Genomic DNA, 16,067 nt, shown 5'->3' with positions numbered 1-16,067 from the left:
TATTATTTCCAGACAATACATAAAAACTTACACAATAAATTAAAAAATATACAGCTTAAAAATACAATTCTATATCGCTAAAGCACATTTCAATAACGCACCTACACAAAGAAGAGCTAACATAAAAACAAGCATATTTAAATGGTCTGAAAAGAATCTTACAGCTTCAAGGCACAGGATAAGCAGGAAGTACAAATATTCTTGGATAAAACTAAATGCTACCTGCTGTTCATTTCAAGGCCTATAATTGAAGATGCTTGTTTCACACTGGAATTTATCATAGGCTTCATATATAACATTCACCATTTAGCTTATTTAGTCTTAGTTTATAGACCCAAATGGGTTATACATAATAAATGACTGGGGTTCACTATTTAAGACTGACTAGCTTCCTTTGATTCTCAATCTTTTGTCTAGATCTAATATAAGATTTAATAGCTGTCATTGAGATTTTCTTTAAATTCATTGAATAAAAAGCCCATATGTGAGCAAGGGTGTTAGTATGTCTTAAAAGTACCTGAAGATTAGGACTGAAAATAAATTGTATTTGTGAAGTAACTGAATAAATTACATTTAGTTTTTGATTCAAAGGAAAAATTCATAGGACATTCAACAGTGAACAAAGTACATGAAACTACTTGGTGTCTCCCAAGTTTCAAATGAATCCATCAGTGGGAATTACTAAGTACCTAGAATTATGGAATACACTCTCCAAGACTTCCTTTTGTCTTTAATGTAAGAAAATATGCAAAGATTTCTCTGTAATCCAAGGGAGAACATATTGGGGAAAATACCTTTGGCACTGAAAGCCAGTTTTATCTCTCTCTTAAAAAATGTTATGTGACAGATGAGGGTAGAAGAGTTAGAGCAGAGAAAAGCTACAGTACTACTTCAAAACTCAGTAGATATGCAAATGAACTCAATTACTGTATTCCTTATGATAAAATGCTAAAGCGATATAAATGTTTGATGCTCCTCAAACTTTAAAGCAGCTGGGAGGAAGTAAATAAGAACAAAGATGTAAGCAAGCCCAAGAACAGCAAAGCTGATCCCTGGAGTCATCATGTATAAGAGAAAGTTAAAGTTTGCTTTAGAGACTTTTCATTACAATTCTTTAAAAGACACAGAAAAGAATGTTATGAATTTTCCCAGGACCACCAAAACTTAATTCATTCTAATACAGAAGAGACTAGTGCCAATTATACTTTTAGTCAAAATAATTTGTTCAACAGTATTTCAGGAGCAGTACTGTATGTCAGATTTTATTCAAGGGGCTTAAGATATGTCAATGAGCAAAGCAGACAATATCCCCTGCTCTTGGAAGAGATGACAATAGAAAATAAATCATATAAATCATATATTAGTTACATATGTTAGAATGTGGTAACTATACTAGAAAAAAAGAAAAGGAATAGAGTAATAGTTCTGGTGATTGTGACTATTTGTTGTAAGTGTAAATAGGATCAGAAGTAAGATTAGCATTACTGTGTAACAAATAAATTAATCAAATTATAAAGGGAAAAGTTTTATTTTGACTTATGATTTCTGATGTTCTACCCTGATTAATTGGGTTTTGTTGCTGTGGGCCTGTGATAAGGCAGTACCTCGTGTCTGGAAGCTTCTTGGTTAAAGAGGGGCATTCACTTCCTGGCCAGACAGGGAAAATGAGGAAAGAGTCTTATTATCTCTTTCAGAGCTTGTCCCTAATGGCTAGAAGATTTCTCACTAGGTTCTGCCTCTTAAAATCTCTACTATTTCCCACTAATGCAACTGTGAAGATTAAGCTATTTTTAAACACACAGGTCTTTGGTGTTATTTCAGATGTGAAATATAGCTTGTTGCTTTCTAAAGGAATTCATTGCATTTGAGTAACATATTAGTGGATTTTGTGAGCTTCATATTACTGTAACTGTAGTGAAATCACCAAAGGAGATAGTAGCATGAGGTGAGGATAGAGCAGTGAAGAGAGAATTTAGTTTGTGCACTAAATAAGAGAGATGAGAAACATGTTCCAATTTTGGAAAAATCACTTTTAGCATCTTTAAAAAGCTGACTATAGTGGAAAAAGTAAAAAAAGAGACATTAAGATATTATTGTTATAAGTGAGCATTGATGATAACTTGGACAAGTGAAACAAATTTTTCCAGATTTTCATAATTTTCACCTAGTGTGGCAAAATAACTCTGGTTTGAGACCTAGTATGATGTATCAATTAAATGGAACTGGGAATTATCCACTGAAATGAATGCAATAAATACCAATGAAAACGTTGAGAAGAATGATTTAGTTGCAATAGTCGAGTAGGAAGTAAAATAAGGTTAATTAAAAAGAAAGAGAAGTATTAGAAGCTGTGTTACATAAATATCTTTAAAAAGAATTTGCTGAAAAACAAAATAAATGACCATAAATGAAGGATTGAAAAAGAAAACTAAAGTCTTAAGAGGGGAGTAATTATAACATACATATGTGTGAATGGGATGATTCAGGAAAGAGGAAACAATTAGCAAGATACCAGAGAAGTGTTAACTGCAGCAAATGAGGTATTATTCCCATAGTCCTAGCTCCTAAGGAATCTGGGTCTGGAAAATCATGTTTCAAGTCAAATCCACACAGAAAAGTACATGAAACTTTAGCCCCAAATTAACCATCCTGCTGAGCAAATGTGAAGTCCTCAGGTCAATTTTCTGCACTGCCAGAAACTGGAAGGAGGACAAGGACAAGGAGCAGGAGGAGGAAATGTTGCGTGGATAGAAGGATACCCTCATGTATCAAAAAAAGCATGGGATCTAGATACTTGAGAGGAGGGATGGGATTTAGAGAGCAAAATGGATATTTATCTCGGGTAGAAAGTGAAAAGGCAGAGAAGGTGATTACAAGAGGAGTAGCAGGACAGATAAGGCTTTGATGGAATTTATAGAAAATATTTTCTGATTGCTTAATTTCAAAGTGATGAGAAAGCAAAAGTTATTATTTGTCCTGAGGCTGGGTAAGAAGTGTTGGGAAATTTGAAGAGTAAGGAAAATATGAAATATTTATTCAAGGTAGTGAGACAATTAAATGTTGAGAAGTTTATTATTGCCAAGCATCATTAAAAGGGTACTTAAGATTCATGGTCATGAATTTAAAGTGAGCTAGTTAGGACAGTTAGACAGAATTTTATTAAACAAATTCAGCTGCAATGGTATAGACATAAGATAGCAAAGACTTCTTATGTTAATTCACTCAGTACCTCAGAGTGAGTGGCTTAAAAAACAATGCATTACTTCACAGTTCTGGTAGCTGGAAGTCACACATGAACTTCTGTCAGTGTTAGTTTCTGGTAAGAAGCCTTCCTTATCTTATACATAGGCACATTTACCTCAAATGGCTCTTCCTTTTTGTGAGATATGACCACATCTTCTTTTTTATTCTATTTTTTATTGTCAAGGTGATGTGCAGAGGGGTTACAGTTACATAAGTAAGGTAATAAATACATTTCTTGTCAAACTTGTTGCCCCATCCCTCATTTTTCTCCTACTTTCCCTCCCCCAACCATCCCCACTCCCAAGGTGTACAGAATTCCCAACGTATTGTCTTGTATACCGCTGTTACATTGGTTCTTTGTCTAACCATTCTGTTGTTCCCCTTCCCTTCCCTAATTCAAAGAAACACATATAAGATACCAAGATACCAAAATCAAATACAGTGACTACAGGAGATATACCATAGGGGGAAAATTAGCATTTTTTTTATGGCCAGAGAAATTGAGCATTTCTTCATGTATCTATTGGCCATTCTTATTTCCCCTTAAGAAAAGTATCTCTTTATGTCTTTATTAATCAGGCAGTTGTTTCTTTGTGGATTTATTTTGGGAGGATTTATTTTTTTGAATTCTAAGTATATTTTAGATAGGAGGCCCTTGTCTGCTGTAAGGCTAGTGAAGATATTCTCACAATCCGTGGGCTTTCTACTGATCTTGCTAGATATGTCCTTTGCCAGGCAGAAGCTCTGCAGTTTCATGCAATCCCATTTGTCCAAAATTTCTTTGATTTTTTTTTTGTGTTTCTGGGTCTTTATTAAGAAAATCTCTGCCTGTGCCAAGGAGCCCTAGAGTTTCTCCTATTCCTTCTTTTATGTTTCAGGGTATCTGCTTTTACTTGAAGATCTTTGATGCATTTGGAGTTATTCTTGTGCTGGGTGATATATAAGGATCTAACTTTAGTTTTCTACAGGTGTTTAACCATTTTTACCAGCACCATTTACTGAAGAGACTGTCTTTCTTCCATCCTATATTTTTGGCGCCCTTATGCAAGATTAGGTTCATTTGTGGGTCTTCAGTGCTATTCCATTGGTCCTCGGGTCTGTTCTTGTGCCAGTACCAAGCTGTTTTAATTACTGTGGCTTTGTAACAGTTTGAATTTTTTATTGATATTCTTCCAGCACTGTTCTTTCTGCTAAAGATTGTTTTTGCTCTTAGGGGTATTTTATTGTTTCATATGAATTTTTGGATTGCTTCTTCTATTTCACTAAAGAATGAGGTTGGGATATTAATAGGTATTGCATTGAATTTGTAGATAGCCTTTGGAAGGTTTGCCATTTTCACGATGTTAATCCTCCCAATACAGGAGCATGGGAGGTTTTTTTTTCATTTCCTTAGTTCTGATTTAATTTCCTTTTTTCAGATTTTTAAATTTTTCATCATGTAGGTCCTATGATTCCATCTTATGAGATCTTGGTGTGATAATATTGTGACCTCAGTTAACCTTAAGCACTTCCTTAGTAGTCCTTTTCCTGAATATAGCCCCATTGTGTTAGAGCTTTATTATATGAATTTAGAGAGGGACACAATTCAGTTCATAACAGTTGAATATATGTAGAGTTATTCTTTGGCCAAAAAAAAAGGTTGACAGTGTTAGAGGGCAACAGAGAAATATACCCTACACTACATACAAGTCATTGATTATATTGATTGATGATGAATTTAAAATAGGATGGTGGAGATGGGTAATTCAAGAAGGAGAAAAAATACAGAGTGGGGTAAATGTCTTGAAAAGCTCAACAAATATTATTCAGCTTATGTTAGTTTGAGGTATAAGATTAAAAAATAAAGAAATGGTAGTTAGAGAAAACTATTTTGAAACTGAGGTTTTGGGAGCATGGCTACCAGAATGCCAGAGACTTGTACATTATGACTTTGCATTGGGTGCTATATCATGTCACTTCAAGTATCCATTCAGGACTAGGACATACAGTTCTGCTTTTGGGAGTAAAGTTTGTTGAAAGTTCAGACAACTGAGTCTCCTTTTGGGCTTTGCCCTTTATTAGTGGCAGCTGCCTAGATCATGATTACGTGCCCTTTTGAGGACAGGTAACATCAAATAACTGATCATTTTGATACCTCAGTTCCAGAGTTTCTTGTGGGATGAGGCCTTTGTTCTATTTCTCTGTAGTTAATCTTTCTCAACATAATTTTGTTTTTTGGGTCTGGTCATGGGGTCTGAACTCTGAGCCTGGGCTCTGTCCCTCAGCTCTTCAGCTCAAGGCTAGTGCTCTACCACTTGAGCCATAGAGCCACTTCCGGCTTTTTTCTTTTTGCTTATGTGGTGCTAAGGAATCGAACTGAGCCACCTTCCCAGCCCCATAATCTTGTTTTTGTTAATCATTCAGAAATGTTTCAGAGAGCATTTCTCAGTAAATTGCCTGCATGAAAATATCCATATCAAAATCTATATTAGAGATAACTGGTTCTAGGCTAGTGTGATCTCTGAGGAAGCAGACTTTAAAATGGGATATTGGAGCTTCATTAACTGGCTGGAAATAAGGACATTCACTTGTGGAAATTAGAGTGTAGAGACTATACCACAATGCATTTGTTAAGATCCTCAGGATGGGAGAGATATCACTTTCAGGTCTATATCTCAGGAGTTTGAAGGGTTTATGATAAGTAGTGATGATAATCAGTGATAGGGACAGCTGACAACAGATGGCTTTTGCTGAGTGTGATAGATACATTGGAGAAACAATGAAAGGCAGAGGTGATTAATCACCTATTTAAGGTGAAGTGTGGAAGTCAAAGCACCTTGGAAGCATTTAAAGAAACTTCCATTTTCTGAAACTAGAGGCTCTGGCTTAGAGCCTTATTTATAAGGGTAGCACAGGTCTAGAGAAAGGTTATGCTTGCACTCTGATAAGCTTATTACACGAAGGTAAAGGTCCCAGTTAGAAAGGAGTCCTGAGATATGGCTGGAGACATTTGATTGATATTCTTAATTTTTCTGTAACATGGATGAACCTCGAAAATGTTATATGGGAAAAAAGACATAGAAGAACACAGTTTATAGGGTCATGATTCATAAGGTAGGAAGGTGATAGCTATGGGTGTAAGGTTTCTATATAATTGGTAAAGAAATCCTAAAATAGACTTTGCAATGAAAACACACACCTGTCACATTTGTCTAGATAGAAAACAATACTGAAATTACACTTTAAGTGGGTGAATTATGTGGCATGAATTAAGGCCTCATAGTATTGTTTTAAAAAACTTAAATTTCTGGGATTGCAGGCGTGATCTAACTTTCTGTAAAAAGTTAGTATTCAACAGGAATGATGGTATATACCTACAATCTCACCTACTTGGCAGGTAGCTGTTTGAAATATCTTAGTTCAAGGTCAGTCTGTGCAAAAAAAGTTACTGACACTATTTTAATGGAAACCTAGTCATGGTGTCTCAGACCTGCCATCCCAGCTATGCAAGAAGCATATTTAGAAGAGCTGGCTCATGACAAATATGTAAGATAACCCTCTCTGAAAGTAATTAAAGAAAAATTTTGGGAGTGTGGCACAAGTGGTAGAACACCTGCGTATCAAGCATGAAGTCTTAAGTATAAAACTCCAATGCCATCAAAAATAAAGAGAAAGAAAAAGTAATAGTTTCATTTTGCTTGCAAAGGCCCTTTGCAACCTAACCTCAATATCCTCACTACCTATCCTCAGCTCCACTACTAGTAACCAAAACAGTACCTAGAATCACAGCCCATATAACCTGAATTTGGGAAATATTGAACATTGTAAGGAAGGGAAAAGTCTATGAAAATGATTTTAGAAGCTAGATAATATGTTCCAACAAGATTTTTATAATATACATGTGAAGTGGGAAGACATAAAAGTAGATAAGTGAGAATTTATTGATAATGTACAAAGTCTTTTGTAATCCATATTTAAAAATGCTGGCCATAGCCCTGGATGAAACTACTAGCACAATGCTAGAATGGCACTTTGAATAAAGTGATGACCCAAACTAGAAGAATCTCAGAGCTGCCACGAAAGGCAATGAAGGAAAGAAACAAAATATATACTGATAATGAATACATCATGTATGAAGAGAAACGGCACCTGTGTGTATATTCCTCCAGAAAGAACTAAAAGGCACTAATGTTATTCACAAGTATAGTCGTGGCGAACCTGTGTAGGTAAGGGATAGTGGTAGAAGCCACTGTTTCAGAACTGAGTCCCTTGCAAAAAATGGGGGATTTATGGGACTCTGAAATGATAGATGTCAGGTGGCTATGATTACCTAGTTGAAGCAAAATGAGCATAATTATTATAAATGGATACAGGAATGAATGGGAACATAGAGACCTTCTATATAATGAGGGTTAATGGAGTAAAGTACATCTAGGGGTATAATAAATAGATGGACAGCCCAAAATGAGAATAGCAGTTGACTTTCTTTCTCATTGTCCTACATATGTCTCTGTAGAAGTAGAACCTAGGATCAGAAATCTTGCCAAAGTACTTTATTGAGTGAAGTCTTTCAGGGGGATCTTTTGAAAAACGAAGGAATCAGGCTAGGTAAGAGAAAGTTACTGAGAAAGAATGTGTTTTCCATTGGATTCTACTTGTAACTTGATCTCCTCAGAAGCACTTGGTTATGGATAGATAGAGCAGCATGCAATATTAGGCCTGTTGGAACATTTGGTGATGCCAGATTAGTTGAAAAATACAAGCTGTAGTGGGAGAATTTATTCTAAAATAATCAGTACACATTACTATAATATTGCTATATGCTAAGATTGTTTTTTGGATTTTTAAAATATATATTTTTATTGGAAAGATACTATACAATGGGGATACGGTTATATAAATAAGATAATGAGTAAATTTCCTATAGAGCATTGTTACACTCTCCTTTGTTTTACCCCTACCATCCCTTCCCTCTGCACCACCCTAACTCCTCCCTCTCCCCGATAAAGTTGTAAAGTTCATTTTGAACATAGTATCTTGTACATCTCATTATTGCAATGGGTCAACCTGTATCCTCCTTATTTCAGCATTTTGTTATTTCCTTTCCCCTCCCCAAATTAGAAAAATGTATATACAAGATGCAGTTCTCTAGAATCAAATGGAGTGAAAACAGGGGTTATACCATGGAGGAAAAACATACAAAAGAAACAAAGAAATCACATGGTACATTATAAGTATATTAAAAACAAGAGCAAGAAAGATAAAACCTCTTGTGTACCTATCTTGGGGTTAATTTCACTTAGTATGATCTTATTTGGTCATATGTATATAGCTTCTGATCTTTTCTGCTTGTCATAGACAAATAAGGGAAACCATGGGACCTATGTTTCTTGGTCCTGGCTTACTTCATTTAATATATATTTGCCAAGTCTTCCTATTCCCTAACAAATAGGGCGGTGTCATTTTTTCTGACGGAGGCATAAAATTCATGTATATGTATATATCATATTTTCTTGACCCATTCATTTACTCAGGGGCATCTGGGTTGGTTCCATATATAGGGTATGGTGAATAATGCTGTGATAAACATAATTGTGCTGGCAGCTTTAATATGGCCTTGTTTGTGAACGTTTGGGTAACTGCACAAAAGTGGGATTGCTGGGTTAAGAAGAGCTGTATGCATAGTATTTTGAGGAACCTCCATACCGCTTTCCAAAGTGGTTGAACAAGTTTACACACCCACCAACAATGCAGTAGGATTCCCTTTTGGCCACAACCCATCCAACATCTATTGTTATTAGGTTTCTTGAATATAGCTATTTTAGCTGGGGTGAGGGGCAATCTCAACGCTGTTTTGATTTGCATTTCTTTTATGGATAGAGAAGTTGAGCATTTCTCCATGGGTCTACTGGCCATTCTGATTTCTTCTTCAGAGAAGTTTCTCTTTCAGACTTTAGCCCACTTACTAATCAAGCACTTGTTTCTTTGAGGATTTGTTGTTGGGGGATTTACTTTTTTGAGTTCTAAGTATGTTTTAGATATGAGACACTTGTCCAGTGTTTGGCTAGTGAAGATCTTCTCCCAATCCGTGTGATTTCTGTTGATCTTGATAGCTATGTCCTTTGCCATGCAGAAGCTTTGCTGTTTCATGCAATCCCACTTGTCCAAACTTTCTTTTATTTGTTGTGTTTCTGGTCTTTATTAAGAAAATCTCTGCCTATTTCAAGGAACCCTAGAGTTTCTCAAATTCTTTTCTGTAATGTTTTTAGTTTATCTGCATTTACTTGGAGGTCTTTGATCTATTTGGAGTTCATTCCAGTGCAGGTTGAAAAATACTTACCTAGGTTTAGTTTTCTATAGATGATTAACTGATTTTGCCAGCACCATTTACTGAATAGGCTGTCATTCTTCTATTCTGTATTTTTACCTCCCATATTGAAGATTAAGTGGCAGTAGGTCTGGGGGTTCATTTCTACTACTTTAGTTTGATTCCACCCTCAGGTCTGTTCTTGTGCTAGTTCCAAGCTGTTTTGATTAATTTGGCTTTGTAGTAGAGTTTGAAATTTAGTATTGATATTCCTACAGCACTGTTATTTCTTTTTTTAATTTTATTTTATTTGTGAACATACTGTACAGAGGGGTTACAATTACATGGGCAGGATAATGCGTACATTTCTTACCAAGCATTGCAGCCTCCTCCTTCTGTTTACCCTTCACGTCCCTTCCCAGACTACCCCCTCCCCCCAAAACCCAATCCCAATCCTTCTCCTTCCCCCCCATTCCCCTCCCCCGCACCCACGTTGTAAAGCTCGTTTTGGACATGACAACTTGTACTTCTCATTGTTGCAACAGGTCCACATGTATCCTTAAACAACTGGTTTTTCCCCATCTCCTCCTCAAGTTATACTGACATCAAATATAGTGAAAGAAGGGGTTATACTGTGGGGGAGGGACATACAAAGCAACAAAGAAATAATCTTATAAATGCGTTAGAAACACATGCATGAAAGAAAAAAAACATTGAAATACATATCTAAGGGTTCATTTTCCAGACATCACATTATCTGACCTTTTCCGCTTGACTCATGCATATGCTAGATATTGTAAATAAGGGAAACCATGGGACCTATGTTTATTTGGGCCTGGCTTACTTCCCTTAATATAATTTTTTCCAAGTTTTACCATTTCCTAACAAATGGGGCAATATCATTCTTTCTGATGGAGGCATAGAATTCCATTGTGTATATATACCACATTTTCTTGATCCATTCATCTACTGAGGGTCATCTGGGTTGGTTCCATATCTGAGCTATGGTAAATAATGCTGCAATAAACATAGTGGTGCTGGTAGCTTTAGTGTGGTCTTGTTTGTAAACATTTGGGTAAATGCCCAAAAGTGGGATTGCTGGGTCATAGGGGAGTTCTATGTGAAGTCTTTTGAGGAACCTCCATACTGCCTTCCAAAGTGGTTGAACAAGTTTACATTCCCACCAACAATGAAGTAAGGTTCCTTTCTGTCCACATCCCCTCCAGCATCTGTTGTTGTTAGAGTTCTTGATTTTTGCCGTTCTAACTGGGGTGAGGTGATATCTCAATGTTGTTTTGATTTGCATTTCTTTTATGGCTAGGGATGTTGAACAAATCTTCATGTGTCTATTGGCCATCCTTCTTTCTTCTTCAGAGAAGTTTCTCTTTAAGTCTTTCGCCCACTTATTTATTGGGCAGTTGTTTCTTTGAGGATTTATTGTTGGGTGGTTTAATTTTTTGAGTTCCAAGTATATTTTAGATATGAGACCCTTGCCCGTTGTATGGCTAGTAAAGATCTTCTCCCAATCCGTGGGCTTTCTATTGATCTTGCTAGCTATGTCATTTGCCCTGCAGAAGCTCTGCAACTTTATGCAATACCATTTGTCCAACCTTTCTTTGATTTGTTGTGTTTCCAGGTCTCTATTCAAAAAATTTCGGCCTGAGCCAAGGAGACCTAGGGTTTCTCCTATTCCATCCTGTAATGTTTTCAGAGTGTCTGCTTTGACTCCTAGGTCTTTGATCCATTTGGAGTTGATTCTGTTGCAGGGTGATATATAAGGATCTAGCTTTAGTTTTCTACATGTAGTTAATCAATTTTGCCAGCACCATTTACTGAAGAGGCTGTCTTTCTTCCATTCTATTGTTTTAGCTTCCTTATCGAAGATTAGATGGCTATAGGTCTGTAGGTTGATTTCTGGGTTTTCAATTCTATTCCATTGGTCCTGAGGTCTGTTCTTATGCCAATACCAAGCTGTTTTAATTACTATGGCTTTATAGTAGAGTTTGAAATTTGGAATTGATATTCCTCCAGCAGTGTTCTTTCCATTGAGGAGCGTTTTTGCTATTCGGAGTCTTTTATTGTTCCATATGAATTTTTGGATTGCCTCTTCTATTTCCTTGAAGAATGAGGGTGGAATTTTGATAGGTATTTCGCTGAATTTGTAGATAGCCTTGGGAAGTATTGCCATTTTCACGATGTTAATCTTTACAATCCAGGAGCAAGGGAGGCTTTGCCATTTTTTTTAGTTCTGTGTTGATTTCCTTTTTCAAGATTTTAAAGTTTTCATTATAGAAGTCCTTCACTTCTTTAGTTAAGTTAATTCCTAGGTATTTTATTTTTTGTGGGGCTATTACAAATGGAGTTGCTTTCCTAATTTCAGGCACACTATTCTCATTGTTGGCATACAGAAAAGCCATTGAATTTGGGGGGTTAATTTTGTACCCTGCTACTTTGCCAAAGTTTTGAATCAGCTGGAGTAATTTGGGAGTGGATTCTATGGGATTCTTTAAGTACAATATCATGTCATCTGCAAAGAGGGAGAGTTTTATTTCTTCTTTCCCTATTTGGATCCCTTTTATGTCTGCATCTTGTCTTCTTGCTGTAGCTAGGCATTCTAATACTAGATTGAAGAGAAGTGGAGAGAGTGGGCATCCTTGTCTTGTTCCTGAGTTAAGAGGAAATGGCTTTAGTTTTTCACCATTGAGTATAATGCTGGCTGTAGGTTTGTCATATACAGACTTTTATTGTATTGAGGAATGTTCCATGGATTCCTAATTTTTCCAGAACCTTCATCATAAAGGGGTGTTGGATCTTGTCAAATGCTTTTTCTGCATCTATTGAGATAACCATGTGGTTCTTATTCTTGCTCCTGTTGATGTGATGAATAATATTAATTGATTAGCGTATATTGAACCAGCTTTGCATCCCCGAAATGAATCCTGTTTGATCGTGGTGTATGACTTTTTGGATGAATTGTTGAAGTCGATTGGCCAAAATTTTGTTGAGAAGTTTTGCATCAATGTTCATCAAAGAAATGGGTCTATAGTTCTCTTTCTTTGATGAGTCCCTACCTGGTTTTGGGATGAGGGTTATGATGGCTTCATAGAATGTGTTCGGTAGTGAGCTTTCTCTTTCAATTTCATTGAAGAGTTGGAGGAGTATTGGTGTGAGCTCTGCTTTGAAGGCCTTGTAAAATTCCGCTGTAAAACCATCTCGTCCTGGACTTTTCTTAGCTGGGAGGTCTTTTATTGCTCTTTCTTTTTCAGTGCTTGATATGGGCCTGTTAAGATAGTTTAACTCATCTTGGTTTAGATTTGGCATGTCAATATTTTCTAGGAAGAGGTCCATTTCTTTCAAGTTCTCAAACTTATTAGCATAAAGTTTTGAGAAATATTCCCTTATAATGTTGTGAATCTTGGTTGTTTCGGTGGTGATGTTTCCATTCTCATCTCTGAGTTTATAATTTGGGTGTGTTCTCTTCTTTTTCTGATAAGATTTGCTAAGGGTCTGTCAATTTTGTTAAGTTTTTCGAAGAACCAACTCTTTGTTTTGTTGATTTTGTCTATAGTTTTTTTGGATTCTAATTCATTTACTTCTGATTTAATTTTGATTATTTCTTTCCACCTACTGGATTGGGGTTTATCTTGCTGCTCTTTTTCAAGGAGGTTTAGATGTGTCATTAAATTGCTAGTTTCCGATCTCTCCAATTTGTTGATGTAGGAGCTCAGAGCTATAAACTTGCCTCTGAGTACTGCCTTTGCTGTGTCCCAGAGGAGCTGGTAATTTGTGTGTTCATTTTTGTTGAATAGCATGAACATTTTAATTTCCTTTCTAATCTCTTCCATGACCCACTCTTGCTTCAGCAGTGTGTTGTTCAGCCTCCATGTGATACCGGACTTTCTTTGGTGGCTTTTGGTGTTGAGTTCTAATTTTATTCTCTTGTGATCAGAGAGAATGCAAGGTATAACTTCAATGTTTCTGAGTTTAGACAAGTTTGCTTTGGGGCCTAAAATATGGTCTATTTTAGAAAACGTTCCATGTGCTGCTCAGAAAAACGTGTATTCTGATGCTGCTGGGTGAAATGTTCGGTAAATGTCTGTAAAGTCTCGTTGACCTATGCAGTTGTTTAGATCTGTTGTTTCTCTGTTGAGTTTTTGCCGAGTTGATCTATCTAGTGGGGAGAGTGGTGTGTTAAAATCCCCAACAATTAATGTCTTTGGATCTATATGGGATTTGAGGGAAAGTAGTGTTTCTTTGATAAATTTGGGTGCTCCATTGTTTGACGAATAGATATTTAGAATTGTAATATCCTCCTCAAGGAGAGATCCTTTAATTAGTATGTAGCGACTTTCTTTATCTCTTCTCATGAATTTTAATTTGAAGTCTATTTTATCTGATATTAGGATTGCAACTCCCGCCTGTTTATGGGGGCCGTTTGTTTGGTAGATTTTGTTCCAGCCTTTAACTTTGAAAATGTGTTTGTTTTTACGGGCAAGATGTGACTCCTGCAGGCAGCAGATGGAAGGGTCTTGTTTTTTAATCCAAATAGACAGTCTATGTCGATTAATTGGAGAGTTCAGTCCGTTAACGTTAATAGATAGGACTGAGAGGTATTTGGGAGTTCCTGCCATGTTATCCACCTTCTTGGGTGCTGCGAAAACTGGGTTCTTCCTAAGGTTCTTGGATTCTCAGTTTGGGTGCAGTTTCTTGGCCTTTGTTGCTGTCTTGTTGGTTTTATATGTGTAGGACATCTTTAAGAATCTTTTGTAGGGCTGGTTTGGTGAGATGTATTGTTTCAATTTTTCTTTGCTATGGAAGGTTTTTATTTGGCCTTCAGTTATGAAGGAGAGTTTAGCAGGGTACAGTATTCTTGGTTGATAGTTGTTTGTATTTAGGGCATGGCATACATCATTCCAGGCTCTTCTTGCTTTGATTGTTTCTGGTGAGAAATCTTAGGTAATTCTAATTGGTTTCCCTTTATAGGTGATTACCCTTTCTTCCTTGACAGCTTTAAGGATCTTTTCCTTGGTCTGAGTTGATCCTGTGTGGATTATAATGTGATGGTGGGATGTCCTATTGTGGTCTGGTCTATTTGGGGTTCTAAAAACTTCTTGTAACTGAATAGGCCTATCTTTTTGTATGTTTGGGAAGTTCTCTGCTAGGATCCTGTTAAACAAATTTCCTAGACCATTAACTTCTGTTTCTAGGTGCTCCTCTACACCCATTATCCTTAGATTGGGCCTTCTGATGGTGTCTTCCAGGTGTTGGATAGATCTATCATATTTCTTGGACTTGTCTTGGATGGTTGTATGTTCTTTCTCTATAATATCTAGGCTGTCTTCAATCCCTGAGATTCGATCTTCTGCATGGTCTAACCTGCTGTCAAGACTCTCTACTTTGTTTTTTATCTCTTTTCCTTCTAATTGGTCTGTTTGATGGCTTCATGTTTTTTGTTGAAGCTCTGTTTTAGGTCTTGTATGAATTTCTTTACTTCCTTAATTTGGTGTTCAGTGTTTGTTCTCAAATTACTTAATTGATTGGTTATGGTTTCTTTGGACTCCCATTCCTTCTGTTGGGTTCCATTCAGCATTCCCTTTGTGGTCTCCCTAACTTCCTTCAGCTCTTTGTTAATGGATTCCATGAATGCCTTTAGTGATCTTTGTGTATTCTCTACCTGGTCTCTCAATTCCTCTATTACTCTTCGATTAGCTTCTTATCGTTCATGGGATTCCTGTAGTTCTCTTTCCTCTCGTTCGTGGGATTCCTGCAGTTCTCTTTGAGTGTTCTCAGCCTGTTCAAGCCATTCCTCCCTTTCTCTTTGAGTATTCTCAAGTTGTTCACGCAAATCCTGTATCAGTTTTTGAGTAGCTTCCTCACGCTTATGATATTCTTGTATAAGCTTTTGGGATACCCCCTCTCTCTCCCTTTCACGCTCATACAGAGTCCTTTGTAAGTTGTCAATCTTCTCATTTATCATGTTTGCCAGCAGTGTTTGTAGAGCTATTTTGGAACTCTCCTCTGGATTATTCATTATCTGTTCTGACCCCTGATTATCAAGATTGGGAATTGAGATATCCGGATTTGCCATTTTTCTTGTGTTTTTTTCGGCTTACTCTGCCCATTTGAGATGAAAATAGCACCAGTTTTGTGCTAGACCACTATCTTAAGGGAACCATCAATCAAAGTTTGCATTTGTACTGTCAATAGTCTACACATACAATCTAGTTCAACAGATACATCTATTCAACATCAAACAACTATATGTTATTGGGCTTCGAACTGCAGAGAAGGATTTGGAAAAACAGAAATTATTAGGGTTAGGGAGAGATGTGTGTAAAAAATAGGAAAAGACTGGTGTGGGTAGGCACAGGGAGAGTTAACTATGTCCTAATCCCAATGCAGGAAATATGTTGGGTAGGATGCATGTAGAGAGAGAGAAAAAAAGAAGAATGGGAAAGGAAAATGAAAAGAGACCAGAAAAAAAATAGAAACGTAAAAATTAATGTTATTATCGAGATTAAAAGACCATCTATTTAGA

The sequence above is a fragment of the Dipodomys merriami genome, unplaced genomic scaffold (genome assembly GCF_024711535.1).
Source record: "Dipodomys merriami isolate MVZ:Mamm:240054 unplaced genomic scaffold, mDipMer1.0.p SCAF_3, whole genome shotgun sequence".
In the NCBI taxonomy this organism is placed as follows: domain Eukaryota; kingdom Metazoa; phylum Chordata; class Mammalia; order Rodentia; family Heteromyidae; genus Dipodomys; species Dipodomys merriami.
This window is presented reverse-complemented; position numbering follows the sequence as displayed.